At 43.0% G+C, this 15,903-nt stretch overlaps 1 long non-coding RNA gene and 1 pseudogene across 2 annotated transcripts; both read left to right on the top strand.

Annotated features, from left to right (window-relative positions):
- The first annotated feature begins 2,195 nt into the window (after positions 1 to 2,195).
- LOC125716988 (uncharacterized) lies at positions 2,196 to 10,798 on the top strand. 2 transcript variants are annotated; one of them, XR_007384454.1, is made up of 3 exons: positions 2,196 to 2,746; positions 6,853 to 6,885; positions 10,051 to 10,798. It is a non-coding gene; the product is annotated as an uncharacterized LOC125716988 (long non-coding RNA). The 2 variants fall into 2 exon arrangements; XR_007384453.1 differs by lacking the exon at positions 6,853 to 6,885.
- Positions 10,799 to 11,930: 1,132 nt separating this feature from the next.
- Positions 11,931 to 14,157, top strand: LOC125716967 (mitochondrial nicotinamide adenine dinucleotide transporter SLC25A51-like; annotated as a pseudogene).
- The last annotated feature ends 1,746 nt before the right edge of the window (positions 14,158 to 15,903 follow it).

Below are 15,903 nucleotides of genomic sequence, written 5' to 3'. Positions count from 1 at the left end.
GGCCCGTGGAGGATGGGCTCCCACTTTGAGTCTGGTCCCTCCCAAGGTTTCTTCCTTCTAGGGAGTTTTTCCTTGCCATTGTCGCCTATGGCTTACTCACTGGGGGATTTGGGTGGGGATGTTGTAAAGCACTTTGACATAATGTAATGTTATGAAAACGCGGTATAACAAAATTAATTTGTTTGTTTATGATAGTTTTTACAGCTTTTCGTTTTTTTGTCCATGTAAAGTGTTAAAATTTGAATTCCAATTTAAACTATCATATACTAGGCTTCTTTGGGGTCCATTTGCATTTGTGAACATAAAATTTACCATATAAAACAAACAGATTTAAGATAAAAACATAATTACTATTTATGTTGTTTTCCCATAATAGAATAGAATATCTTTCCTATCTAAAAAAATATTACAACAAGACAGTGTTTCAAACAGATGTTCTGTCTCAATCCAAAAATATTTGAGAGGTAAACAATCACAAAACAAGCGTGGAACGGTTTCCGTGCAGATACCACAAAAATAGCAAAGATCAGATATTTCGTTGCTGTCATGACCTGCTCGTGCGATCTTCCTGTGTGCCACGCCCCCTCATTACCCTCGTCTTAATCCCTGATTATTCCCAAGTGTTTGATGTTATTTCCGGCTTGTCCTGTGTATTTCAGTCCACTTTTGAGTATGTTTTCTTATGTCATTGACGTTATGTGCTGTGTTGCTCGTTCCTAGTTAATAAACCCTGTTTGCCTGCACACCTGACTGTTGCCTCACACCTCTGGAACTCAGGTTCGAGTCTCCACTTGGATCACATGTGTGCGGAGTTTGCATGTTCTCCCCATGTCGTCGAGGGGTTTCCCCCCACAGTCGAAAGACATGCTGAGGCTAATTGGACTTGCTAAATTGCCCGTAGGAAAGCATGTGCGAGTGAATGGTGTGTGAGTGTGCCCTGCGATGGGCTGCCCCCCCCCCCCCCCCCTCCTGGGTTATTCCCTGCCTCGTGCCCATTGCTTCCGGGATAGGCTCCGTACCCCCCGCGACCCAGGATAAGTGGTTTGGAAAATGGATGGATGGATGGATGGATATTGACACCAATATAGTACATGCAGTAAATTGGTTCCATGCAGGGAGCAGAAATATAAAGTACAAATATTTTATGGGTTCAACTGAAATAAAAGTAGTTGATTACGAGAAAGATATCGGTGTGTATGTTAATGCTTCCATGTCCCACTCTCGCCAGTGTGGAGAAGCAATAAAAAAGGCCAATAGAATATTGGGTTACATCTCTAGGTGTGTGGAGTTTAAGTCAAGGGATGTGATGCTAAGATTATATAATTTCCTTGGTAAGACCCCACCTAGAATATTGTGTGCAGGTTTGGTCAGTATACCTTAAGAAGGACATTGCTGCCTTGGAAAAGGTGCAACATAGGGAGACGAAAATGATTCCTGGTCTTAGAGGAATGTCTTATGAGGAGAGGCTAGCTGAGCTGAATCTGTTTAGCCTCGAACAAAGGAGACTAAGGGGGGACATGATCCAGGTATATAAGATTCTAACAGGTCTCGATGCTGTTTAGCCAAATGGCTATTTCAATATTAGTTTAAATGCTAGAACTCGTGGCCATAAATGGAAATTAGCGGGAGAAAATTTTAAAATGAATTTGAGGAAGCACTTCTTTACACAGCGTGTAGTTGGAGTATGGAATAGTCTTCCTGCTAGTGTAGCGCAAGCTAAAACCCTGGGTTCCTTTAAATCAGAGCAAGATAAGATTTTAACAGCTCTGACCTATTAGTTAAGTTCTCCCCAAACGAGCTTGATGGGCCGAATGGCCTCCTCTCGTTTAAAAATTTCTTATGTTCTTTATGTGAACGAGGCAATCCGCCTCGGAAAGCGGATTATTTTTTTATTTCTGTTTTTTTTTTCTCTCTTTTTTTTTTCTTAACACAGAACAGCATTAGGATGATCCTTTTGCCACACGTTTCGGCCACGGGCACTCCAAGCACCTACTGAATAGTGTGTTGACGTGAGTGCTGTGCGATCAATCACGTCTAATGACACACAATGATAATTTAGTTACGTGTTTTATAATTTTATCTTACATAACAGTAGCATTAGAGATCTGTGACCTGTATAAACGCACAAAAACCAGATGCAGTGTGTTTAGTGTTTGTTGTGACACCCTAATTTACAACGTTCTATAACCCGGATAAAAATTTAATGCAGATGGGTGTACATGTTTATGCATTTATATTGAGTGTGATTAAATGTTACATTGTTTGTTTATTACCGGAGATATGTTTTTTTAAAAATGGTCAAAATGTATTGTTTCTTTAAAAATATTAGACACATGCTTTGAGACATTGTTTGAAACCTATGCTGATAGTGGGTTCATTTTGTTTTAACATGTAATTTGTTAAATAATTTGATTGATGGTGATTAGAGCTATCACTGTTTTTGGGGGGCTGGTCCTAAAAGCGAGAGATGAATATTTGAAGGTGTAAGTTTATTTCATGTATGAACAATACCGACTACAGCGGAGTTGATTTTGTTTTAGTTAAGTAATCAGTACAGAATTAGCCACCGCGAGTTTGTTTGCGCGGATTGAGCTCGAGTCGGTGACGGTTGGAGTCATCACTATCTACACTAATTGCTGAGTGTAAGAGATTGTCGGCACTGCGAAAGTGGAGGAGGGAGGCCAGAGCCACCGCATTCAGACGAGGATATCGTGGAGTGAAAGTTGGTTTGCGAAGTTGGTCTGAGGTAACTTTTTTTTATTTATTTTTTGAGTTTACAGCGCTCGGGAGAGTGAAGCGGCCAGTGCGTTTTGATTTAAAGGCCTCAACGTACGCTAGCCACGACTCAGGCCTGCAACGGGGTGGGAAAATTCCGACTTCATTTAGTTAATATATAGGGTGTGGATCCACTAAAGTTGCACAAGAATTCTTAGTAGTTTGGGTTTCATTTTATTTTACAGAAACAGTGGTACTGATTTTGGTTTAATATTGTTAATAACCGTGTTTACCCAGTACGTGTTGTACCTTGTCTTTATTTTTTTGGGTGTTACTCACGATCGAGGTTTTTAAATTCCAAACAGTAAATGTAATATTTGTTTTAAGTAATGAAAACCCATTTCTTTTTATAATGCTTTTGGTATTTCATTTATACTTTGGTGATTTGACAAAGAGACAGAATCGTTGTAACTTTCCCATATGTGTGTTGAGAGACGTGTTGGCTTCTAACCTAGGGCTCCCTCTCTTAAAGCTAGGTTTATTCACACCTAAAGGCAGAAATACAGTTGCTGTGAGCTACGTTTGCGTATCCGTACACAGTTGCGTTGTTAACGTTTGTGCTAATATACTTGCGTCCGTACTGTGCGTTGTAATCTGTAGTGTGTACTCTTTGCCACCAGGGATCAGTGTCGAAGCCGCAAGCCAAATAAATTAATGAATACCTGTATCTTAAAATCATCATCTATTATTGCGAACAAATGTCTTCACTTGAAGAATTATTAATCTTCACTATGCTGTGAGCTTACCAGAGAACGCAAATCGCAGAGATGGTACATTCGACCAATTAATAGATCTTGTCAGCAAAGTGGGAAATACTTTTCTCTGGTTTTGCCAGAGACATTGACGAGGAAAATCACCGGGTCTGCAGGATCACCGCTTCGTTTTGCGGCAAACTTTTTTTCCGCGCTCGAACATACCGGTCTCGCACTTGTGACCACTTGTTTTTACAAATTTCCGAATTATTATTCAGGATGTTTGAAATCTCTTGCCAACTATTATTACATGCTATTTTGTCACTGTAGAGAGGTTCTGTCACGTCATATAAATTAGGATAATTGCGGACTTGCTCAATCAACAGGTCCTCAAACGTGGACATCTTGACTGAGTGCAGATCTTGCAACACTGCCCCGTATAAATTACGCAGGTATTGCATCTGAGTATACGTTCCTTTAATTTTTGAGTACGTGCACAAAAACCGACGCCAAGAACGCAGGATACGGACAGCGGCTGTACGTACATACGTACGTAGTTAACAGCAAGTCTATTTCTGCCTTAAGAGGGAAGGGAGTGCTACAGAAATTGGTGGCCCATACGGGGAATGTTGCATGTAGTGCTAGTCTTTTTTTGTTCTTTAAAGGACTTGACCCTGTTTTACCTGTAGGCACAGATAGCCATGGGCGTGAAACTGAGTTATATTGCTGGTGTCGTGAAGACATGCTCTGTCATTAATTGGAGTGCAAGTAGATGCTGAAATGGCACACATATAGGCCACTGTTGAAGCTGTCAAAGCTTTGGGTAGAGTATGAGTGCGTGGTACCTAGCCTAGCCCCACCCAAAATGCTATGTTAGTTTTGTGTGAGTGTCGGGAGGACATTGACATTACACGCATACCAGCTTCCCTGCAACCCTCAGGTAGTGATGAAACATGGGAATTTGTTGTTAGTATAAAGCCTGACCCTGCTGCTTTTAGCACAAAGCTAAGTGAGTTTTTGGTGACTGAAGGGAAGTCTGAGGGACCTTCAGGCCATGTTTATGCCCCTTTTAACTAGTGCAACTTCTCCTGAGTCAGTCATTTGAGGCATGGGAGAGGTATTAGCGAAGTTAGCCAAACAATTCAGTGACGGTAGTTCCCACAGGAGGCTGAGAGTTTTTTCAGGGAGTTCACCGATGCCAGCTGGTGAAGAATCCATGGAGTACTGGTTGAAGCAGGCTCAGCTGATGAATTCTGATACAGATGAACCCCTTAGGCTCGCCATAATTCGTCTGTGCTTTTCTTTTTCAGAGCAATCACTCAGAAATCATCTCTACTTTTAGCAGTTTTCATGACAGTGATCTGCTGTTGCAACTGTTCTACTTGTTTGTTCAGTACTTGCAATTCTGATTCACCACTGGTCTCTGAACCTGTACCTGCTCACATACATTCTGATCAGGGATGCAATTTTGAAAGTCAACTCCTAAAAGAACTTTTAAGCATGTTGGGTATCCAAGTCAAGGACCTCACCATATCAACCTCCGGGTTCAACAGAACCCTTCTATATAGCCTATAGCCTAGGCCATCTTTGTGGAGAACAACAATTATAATTCCCAAATCTTCAGTGAGTTCTTTGCTATAAAGTGCCATGTTGAACATCCAGTGGTCAGTATGAGAGAATCGTACTAAAAGCACCAAATTTTAACTGCTCTAATACAAGATACACAAACTTGTATGGTCCTGTCAAGCAGACAAAAACATGACCATGATAAATAGGACATGTGGCTTTGCATGGTTAAACAACATACATTTGGTATAATATAAGGTGTACTCACTTTTGTTGCCGGCTATTTTATATTAATGGATGTATGTTAAGTTATTTTTAGTGGACAGGACATATATACTGCAATACAAGCACCACACTGACTACTCTGAAATATACCCATATTTTAGTATTTTCCCGTTGGAAGATATACTAAAATAATTGCTGAAATGTAAGGGTTGTACTCACTTTTGTGAGGTACTGTAAAGTGAATCTCCCTAGGTGTCTCTACATACCTTTGCAAAAATTCAAGCACTGATGCCAGTTCAGTAGGGTAGTGAATGTTGAAACGGTAATAACTGCCGAACATTAGGCTAACAGCAGCGATGAATGTAGTGATGTCATTATTCACAATCTTGCGGTCCACACTGAGCATGAATCGATCAGCAGCATAGCAGGAGGGTCCTGTGGATACATTTCAATGCAATGAAGCTATGTACATGTAGCAAGGTAATTGTGTATTTACATATATGACTGTCAAATTGCAGTTTTAGTACTGCCCTGAAAAACTATTTTACATAGCAGATTTTTACACGTTCTACAACACAGATTGCTATCTCCTTTTACTAAAATAACCTAATTCAAAAGTTTAGATACCCCAAATTCAATGGTTAATACTTAAGGACAATTATAAGGACATTCACAACTATTACCTCTCTCAAATGTCCACATTATTTTAATGACATATATGCAGAATATGACAAAAAGCAAATAATGTGCAAGACCTTTGTTAATTTTCAGAAGATTTATGTCTCAGATTAAACAAGACACTTGTGAATAATTATCACAAAACTCAGAAATGCTCATGATTTAGGTAATATCATACCGTAATAAGGCATCTAGGGTGTCTAAGCTTTTGAACTGGATTATTTCTGTAAACTGAGTTATTAGTCTGTGTTGTGGAATATATGTAAAAATATCTATTATGTGGTGCAGTTTAATCTGGGCAGTACTACATGTGAAATATGTGTTCCACGCCTTATACAAACCTATGTGCAAAGCATCATGTCAAAATACATGTCTGCTGCAGATGCATCAAAGGGGTTTATGATAAGAGACACTCGAGTTTTCTAGATTCTCTCTTAATATTATTGTGAAATCAGAGTTCAGGGTTAAGCAGGTGTCTGTCAAGTATATTGTGAAGGCGATCATCTCTTTTATCCTAAGCCTTTTCAACATGTCTGCAGTGGGCATGTATTTTGACATGACAAGCCATGCACATATGCCATGCTTCAGCATTAGTTTAAATACACGAACTCGTGGCCATAGGTGGAAATTAGCGGGAGAACATTTCAAGCTGGATTTAAGGAAGCACTTCTTTACGCAGCGTGTAGTCAGAGTATGGAATAGCCTTCCTGATAATGTAGTGCAAGCTGAATCCTTGGGTTCCTTTAAATCAGAGCTAGATAAGATTTTAATGACTCTGAGCTATTAGTTTAGTTCTCCCCAAGCGAGCTTGATGGGCCGAATGGCCTCCTCTCGTTTGTATAGTTCTTATGTTCTTGTATGTTCATGTGCGAAACCTCAAACACACGACACCTCAAACACATATTTTGTATTCCAGCAGGCCCAGAAGAGGAGGCACCGACCACCACTGGTAAAATATATAAACTCAACTTTTTATAGATAAAGCTTTAATGATTAACTGTTTGAGGGTGCAACTGTATATGAATAAAACTTAAACTTGCCACAGACAATGATGCAAGGCGTCACAGGCAAGTTTTCCAACTCTACATCCTTTGCAAGGCTTGTCTCTTCGACATAATGAAGGAGCTCCTCTTTCTCATCAAAATAGGAGAGAAGTAGAAGAATCAAGTCTTTCACATCCTCTGAGCAACCACTTGTCTGTCCTCTCAAAACTTGAAGTTTTGTGACAGCCTGTAAAACACGCTTGTTTCTGGTTGCACAAACATTCCTCATGAAGTTCAACAGTCTGTTTCCCTTTGTGTCAATGCTGTTTAGGAAGGTCTCCCTGTGAGGTCTTTAAAGTGCACTTCCATTCCACTTTCCTGAAACAAAAATGGCCACTCTTCAGTAAGGGTTTTCATGTCTGTTCCTTTGTTGATATCTTTTCGTTGACTGTAGTATGTAGATTTCATGAGAACCTTCACTTCCAATTCCAGTCAGTGGTTTGTGACAGACTCCTCAGCTTCCCTTTTTTCAATAGCTGACTCTCAGCAGTTTCACTGAGGGGGATAAATTTCACCTCCCAATTACATACGGCTGCATTATCTTGGACTGCAGCTCTTTTTTCCGGCGTGACTTCCTCAGTGTCACATTCCTCTGTATCATGAATGCGCTTCTTTATTTTTGGTGTGCTGGTTCTTCTTGCATTTTCGACCCTGGCTTGAAATTGTCTGACCAAGGAGTAGTATCCAGGACCAATCACACTCCCTTCAATCACATCTTGCAAAGATTTTGGATATTTGGCAACCATCCTTTTGGCGACCTCCGTTAAATTCTTCCTACTTGGACAAGCACAAACTTTCATCATTGCCGTAATAACAATCCTGACCATTTCCCTACGCAACCGAGGGCTTGGCCTTTTCTGTCTCTCAAGTGCCTGCATTAATTCCTCAGGAAACTTATTCCACGGGGCTTCAAAGCTGTCCACCCAGTTCACATTATGGGAGGTGCTGGGAGATGAATATGAAGAACTCTGGGATGAAAAAGATCCTGGCGATGAACAGACTGCTTGCTTTGGGGTTTCAGAAATTCGTGCTGGTTTAATTTTTTGCTGATTTAACCTAATTTTAACTTTAATAAAAAAGAAAGACATGGCATCGCTGATGATGCCGTCGACTTCAGAGGGTTAAACTATCTCGCTTGAGGCAGGACCTCATAGCCCCCCACATGAGGACAATCCACCCTTTTCTGGTCAAGAACCATAGCCTCAGACTTGGAGGTGCTGATCCTCTTCCTGGCCGTCCCACACTCAGCTGCAAACCGCCCCAGTGCATGCTGCAGGTTGCTGGCTAATGACACCAACAGGACCACATCATCTACAACAAGCAAAGATGCGATCTTGAGGCCACTGAACTGCACCCCCTCTTCCCCTTTTGCTACACCTAGAAACTTTAACCATACTGTGAACAGAATTGGTGACAAAGGGCAGCCCTGGCAGAGTCCAACATCCACCGTGAATGAGTGTCACTTACTGCTGGTAATGCGAACCAAACTCTCGCTTTGTTTAGACAGGGATCTGACAGCCCGCAACAATGGGCCTTGTACCCCATACTCCTGGAGCACCCCCACATGACCCCCCGTGTAGATATATATATAACATGAGTGCCCTCTCAAAGTCCATATCCATCCATCCATTTTCCAAATTGCTTATCCTACTGGGTCGTGGGGGGTCCGGAGCCTATCCCGGAAGCAATGGGCACGAGGCAGGGAACAACCCAGGATGGGGGGCCAGCCCATCGCAGGGCACACTCACACACCATTCACTCACACATGCACACCTACGGGCAATTTAGCAAGTCCAATTAACCTCAGCATGTTTTTGGACTGTGGGGGGAAACCGGAGTACCCGGAGGAAACCCCACGACGACATGGAGAGAACATGCAAACTCCACACACATGTAACCCAGGTGGAGACTCGAAAATAATAATAATTTTTGTAACTTTTTTTAGACTAAAATCATAACAACACTGATGGAAACATCAGGAAGGGAAAATTGAAATTACTCTCCCCAAACTTATGAGCTCCCACAGGATAAATAAACAAGCGGGTAGCAGTAGCTGTGGGAGAGGGAGACAGGTGGCTTTCCACAGAAATATGAACAATATAGGCCTACAGACAACACTTTAATTCCATTCTACGCATTACGTGAACAATGGCATCCCTGTCACAATTCGCCAGGATCGCTGGGTGAACGGAGGATCGCTCAGGCAGGGCGATCGGGAAAGGAGCAGGCAGACAGGCGGAGAATGGGGTAAACGGGGATTTATTAAACAAACGAGGACTAGGGAACATCTCACGACGACTAACATCAATGACAGACCAGGAAAACTGGGGAGACCAGGACTTAAATGCACAAGACTGATTGAAAGCAAACGGACACAGCTGGGTACGATCCGGGAAACACACGTGGGTAAGCAGGGGGCGTGGTACACAGGAGGAGCGGACGAGCCGGGCATGACAATCCCCCTCCTATGTGAGAGCCTAATATTTATTTACAGATTTTTTTATTACAGTTTTTTCAAATTGCTAAAACACTGTCATGAACATTAAGCTGGATGACCATATAATTAAATTCAGTCCTCGAATTGAATTAACTACACTATTTGCAGAATTTAACACCGTGTTCCTGTCGTTATTGTCATATCCGAGATTATTTGCACCTTTTCAGCAGATCGTTAAACACACACCCCACTGGCAAAGCACATTTATCAGCAAACAACTAATCAGAATACACTCCTCTCGCTAATCAAACACAAGGGCTCAAAACTTAATATCAATTAGCACTTAACACTCCATCGGAAAACACTGTGTCAAATTGTTTCATACATGATGTTCAACTACGAGCAGCTTATAAATTACGCTGTTTGTGTGTGTGTTTACTATGGTTGTTTTTCAATAACTATAATGCATAACAGAGAGAGAGCTGGAAGAGGGAGAGGAAGGCGAAGAACTGTAATATCAGACGATATTCATGCAACTGTGGTTGACCATACAATACGGTACTGATTTAGTGAACATGCACTAAATTCCAACTTTTTCCTGTACAGAATGCTTACCTCTGTCCTTTCTTCCTAGAGAATTTTTTAACTTGATGCCAGTGACCAGCCATATGAATATATCTTTGTTGATGAGGCTGGATTTAACCTCACCAACAGAAGTCAAAGAGGTCAAAACATTATTGGACAGCGGGCTATTGTGGAAGTTCCTGGGCAGGTGGGAGGAAATGTGACCATGTGTGCAGCCATAAGTGAACACGGGGAGCTCCACCACCATGCCATTTGTGGCCCTTACAACACAACACATCTGTTACATTCCCTTGATCATCTTTATGAAAATGCTGAGCAATGACAACAAAATGAGGCTGGAAGGGCAGAGTTGTCACAATACATTTTGATTTGGGACAATATCAGTTTCTACAGAGCTGCAGCTGTACATAACTGGTTCACTGATAATACCGGGTTTTTAATTTGTTCTTGCCAGCATACTGTGCCCATTTCTGAAGCCCATAGAAGAATTCTCCTTGGCATGGCGGTGGAAAGTTTATGACTGGAATCCCTATGCAGCAGGGAATCTTCTCAGGACTATGGAGGAAACCTGTGGGGATATCACTTTGTGGCGTGACCCAGCCCAGAGACATGAAGCTGATGAATGTCTGTAATGTACAGTATTTACAGTAACATACATTTATCAACTTCATGCACATTTTCTTTTCTTTTATGTTTGTTGCAGCCTGGATAGAACTTTATTTTTCCCAGTTCATGAGTTTACATGCTGTTGATTTTGGAGCAGTGCATTTGAGAAAAATAAAATATTTGAAACATAATCTTGAACGTGGTGTTTTTCTACATTTTCGATATCCTATGTTGAGTACTATGAATAGAAACCTTGATAAACTTGAAATATATGGTTCCTGGCTGTATGAAGTTTTTAGAGTAGTGTTCTGAATTGATCCTTGTTGTGTTTTGTAACCATTGTGTATGCCAAGGATAGCCAATCTTATCTGCAAAGGGCCGGTGTGTATGTGGGTTTTTGGGATACCCGTTAGGTCAGCTGTTCACACCCAGGTGTGAGGACTCTTCAGCCAATCAGTCCTCTAATTTGTAATTTAATTAGGGAGTCACAGCGAAAACCTGCACACACAGCGGCCCTTTGTGGATAAGGTTGGCCAGCCCTGGCATATGCAATCATTTTTGCTTGTTTGTGTGTGTCATCTGACTGAAATTTTCATGACCCGATCGTCTGCTCCTTCCGTATGCCATGCCCCCTCGTTAACCTCATGCAGAATCCTCCTGTCGTCAGCTGTTTCGAGTTGTTTTGGACTTGCACAGAGATGTTATGATGTTGTGTTTAAACTTTAGAGAATTTGAGGGCACCTTCAGAGAAATGTGTTTTAGCAATTGGGAAATACTGTACTAACCGTGCACTGTTAGAAGAAGAATCTCATTGTTTTTGCAGAAAAAAAATCAACTGGCAGCCAGGGCTGTCGATTAATTCTGTAAAAATATGGCTAATCCTCATTATGGAAAAATGTGTAAACAGTGTAAAAAGCCAAAATACCTTCTCTCAGCCATGATGGCTGCGCTGGGATGGTGAACATTATGATCACTTTCCCAGTACAAAAGGTCCTTTTTCGGCAGCAGCTGTTCGGCGTGAGCACCACTGAGGCCATCTGGCAGCTGCAGAGGGACGGCATGCAGACCCTCTACCGTGGCCTGATGCCTCCGCTGCTGCAGAAGACAACTTCAATGGCTATAATGTTCGCGTTTTCTAATGTCTCGGCTGCTGTCACAACCCGGCAGCAGCCCAGGGCTGTTGACCAGCAGCACGGCGGCTGCGTTGGCCGGCACAGCGGAGGCAAGCCTTACCCCCATTGAAAGGGTCCAGACGCTGCTCCAGGATCAGCGGCACCACGTCCGCTTTAAAAACACGTTCCATGCATTCTGGACGCTGCTATACTTTCTCTCAGGTGGGTGGAGACTTCCAGTCCTTGTGGCAGGTACTCCACACCATCTGGAGCGAGCAGGGTGGTAAATTGAGTCACCTATACAGAGGGGCGTACCTCAACCACCGCTCCCTCCTGCCTTGGGGCATCACCAACGCTGCCTACGAGTTTAAGGAACGTCATGTAAACCAAACTGAAACCATTGAAAAGTCTCTGGAACCTCTACCACCCCCTGCTGAGAATTCAGGATTGCTACTCCGAGCATCAATAGTAAGTGAAAGCTGTAGTAATATACTGTTTGTTGGCACTTCTCTCTTATTTGTATCTTATTTGTATCTACACGCAGAATTGTCCAACTTCTATCTATGGATATGGTGCTACAGTATTTGTATGCACAAAATACTGGATATTTTGCTCTTAGCCACTTTCAGCAATACCAGTTGATAACAATACCAGTTCTAGCCAGGTCCAGTGTTAACAATGGCTGAGATCATCTAAAGAGGGACATATTTTTGGTAGATTAATCTAAAACACCGGTAAAGGTTTGTCAAATTAGTGTTGGTTTAAATTTCAGTTTTCCCTTCCAATTTAGATGATTTTAAGCGTCAACCAGTTAGAACACTCAGTCTAGTTTATGTAACATTGTATGTTTGACTCGGTGTTCTGTAAGGTGGCGGGATGGTCAGCGTCGGCGAAAATGTGGTCTGAGGCCTGGAGGTCACTTAAAATTTGCACAAAGCGAGGGACTTTACGTGTGCAAACGCCGCTGTGCCTCTCCAAAGATAGTGTCAGGAAAGGGTCTGCGCATTCCAGCCCTGGCAGCAAGGACCCTGCTAAACAGAAAGGTTCTTTTCTAGGATGATCGTGTATAGATATAGGACAGCATGACAATAGGGGCACCCCCTAATCCATAAGAGTTGTTTTTTGTGCCTCTATTGGTGGTTTAAATAGTACAGCATGAGAGTACACATGAATCCCTAATTCACATGAATCCCTAACTCTTATTAATTCTCTTCTTTACAGTATTTCACCATTGAAAAATTGCTTCCCTTCACTAAAGTAAGATGGCGGAGAATCAACAAGGGAGCCCTGAGTGCGAGGCAAGAACCAGGCCTGGGAAACACTACATCTGCGGTGGTTGTGCTGGCATGCCGAACATTATGATCGCCTTCCTAATAAAAAAGGTCACCTTTCGGCAGCAGCTTTTTGGCCATCTGGCAGCTGCAGGGGGACGGCAAGCAGACCCTCTACCGTGGCCTGATGCCTCCGCTGCTGTAGAAGACAACTTCAATGGCTATAATGTTCGGGTTTTCGAACGACATGTCTCGGCTGCTGCCACGACCCGCCGGCAGCCCGGGGCTGCTGACCAGCAGCATGGTGGCTATTCTCGTGGGCACTATGGGGGCAACTATGACCCCCTATGAGAGAATCCAGATGCTGCTGCAGGACCATCGGCACCACGGCCGTTTCAATAACACTTTTCAGGCATTCCGGACGCTGGTGCAGGACTACGGGGCGCGTGAATTGTACTGTGGCATGGGGCCCATCTGGCTATGCAACGGGCCCTATAACATGCTCTTCTTTGGGCTCTGTGGGCCCATCAAGAACAGCCTGCCTGAGGCTGAAACTCATGCCGGCCATCTGGTCAGTAATTTTGTCTGCAGCGGTCTTCTGGGAGCGACTCTGGGCTCTCTTTTCAACCTTCTAAATGTACTGAAGGCTTGCAAGCAGTCACAGGTGGGTGGAGACTTCCACTCTTCGTGACGGATACCGCGCACCATTTGGAGCGAGTGGGGTGGTAAACTGAATCACCTCTACAGAGGGGCACACCTCAATTACCACTGTTCCCTCCTGTCCAGGTGCATCACCAACGCTGCCTACAAATTTCTGAGGAAGGTCGTGTAAACCTCTATCTGTGGATATGTCGTTACTCTGTTTCTGCAAAACACCGGGTATTCAGTTCTTATCTACTGGGTAGCACTGGTATTGCCCAGTAAAGTTTTGTCAAATTAGTGTTGGTTGCAGCATTACTTTGGTCATTAGCTATTTACGTGGAAAATGTTTTGAAATAATATGCAATTAATCTGTGACTAACTTTTGAACACGGAGAAGTACTATGTTATTCCAAAATATTTTTAGATGAATATATATAGAAAACGTAAATCCAAGCGCTCTATCAAGCTATGAAGCTGTGATGATAACAGTGTGTGTGTTCAAAATCTATTTGGATTATTTGGACATGGAAGTGTTTTTTGATCCTCAGAGGAGGACATCATTCCCGGGTCCTTTATACCAGGAGGCAGAAGACCCCACCACATGCTATTTGAATGAGGGCTTAACAGATGTGGTAAACCTGCTTGAAGTTTAGTCTTTCATGCCATAACAGGCAATTAGTAATAATTATCATAAAAATAGTAATGTTATGCATACTAAGGTTTTACTACTCCTAGAACAGAAGGGTGTTTAAAGAGTTTAAGCTCTCTGCCAATTATGACAATGTGCCTTGCTATGTTTACTGTACAGACATGCTCTCTACTGCTCTTTTACAGATGATGGGTACAGCACACATGCTATATGACAGGAAGTGCAGGGGTAGGAGTAACCAAAAGCCGGGAAAGAAGGGTCATGACAGTGTGCTCGGACCTATGAAATAAACACTGCGCTGTCACTCAGTTACTGATGTACTTATCCAGATGCTTGTTATTGTTGTTTTTCATGTGGTCTAGCACCTGAGTAACAGTGGTTGATGTAGTAAAGCCAGCAAAAATGGAGCAGCACCCCCCCACCTAAAAGAACTTCTTACCCCGTACTGCACCACATCCTGTTTTGGCCCCGATGTGGTAGAACTTTCCCTAGATGTCCATACAACCGAGTCACTGGGTGCCTTCAAACGACAACTAAAAACCTACCTCTTTCAGAAGTAGTTGGATTAGCCCTTCCAGGATTATACCATCCATCCATCCATCATCTTTCATTTAATCCGAGGTCGGGTCACGGGGGCAGCAGTCTCAGCAGGGAGGCCCATACTTCCTTCTCCCCGGCCACTTCATCCATTTACATTTACAGTATTTGGCAGACGCCCTTAGCCAGAGCGACTTACAAAGGGCTTTAAGACTGTGATGAATTTTTCCGATACTAGCTTAATAAGGACCCAGGCTATGAATACCATCTATCTGAATACTCTGTTGGGAAAGTGCAAGTTTTTTTTTTCCTTTTAATACACACACACAAGGAAAAGAGCTGAGTAAGAATACACAAGTACTACTTCAGGTATTTCTGAAAAAGGAATGTTTTCAGTTGTCACTTGAAGACAGTCAAGGATTCAGTTGTTCGGACATCAAGGGGGAGTTAATTCCACCAACTAGGTGCCAGGCCAGAGAAGAGCCGAGGTGTGTGTCTTCCTTGAGCCTTGAGGGGTGGTGGGACCAGTCGAGCAGTGCTGGAGGATCTGAGAGATCGTGGTGCAGTTCGGGGTGTGATGAGATCTTTTAGGTAGGATGGTGCCAGACCATTTTTGGCTTTGTATGCGAGCATCAGTGTCTTGAATCTGATGCGGGCAGCTACAGGATGCCAGTGGAGAGAGCGCAGCAAAGGAGTGGTGTGGGAGAACTTGGAAAGGTTGAAAACAAGTCTAGCAGCTGCATTCTGAATCAGTTGGAGGGGACAGATGGCGCGCAGTGGTGAACCCGCTAGAAGCGAGTTGCAGTAGTCAAGGCGTGAGATGACGAGGGACTGGACGAGTATCTGGGTAGCCTGAGTGGAAAGAAATGGACGTATCCTCCTGATATTAAAGAGGAGAAACCGACAAGAGCGAGAAAGACTGGCGATGTGTGAGGAAAAGGACAACCGATCATCCATGGTAACTCCAAGGTTGCGAGCAGAAACCGAAGGACGGATCAGGGAGTTGTCAAAGGAGATCGCAAGGTCCTGGAGGGGGGATGAGTCAGCCGGGATGTAAAGCAATTCGGTTTTACTAGTGTTGAGTT

The sequence above is a fragment of the Brienomyrus brachyistius genome, chromosome 21, assembly GCF_023856365.1.
Source record: "Brienomyrus brachyistius isolate T26 chromosome 21, BBRACH_0.4, whole genome shotgun sequence".
NCBI lineage: Eukaryota > Metazoa > Chordata > Actinopteri > Osteoglossiformes > Mormyridae > Brienomyrus > Brienomyrus brachyistius.
The sequence above is the reverse complement of the archived record's forward strand: the minus strand, read 5'-3'. Positions and strand labels throughout refer to the sequence as shown.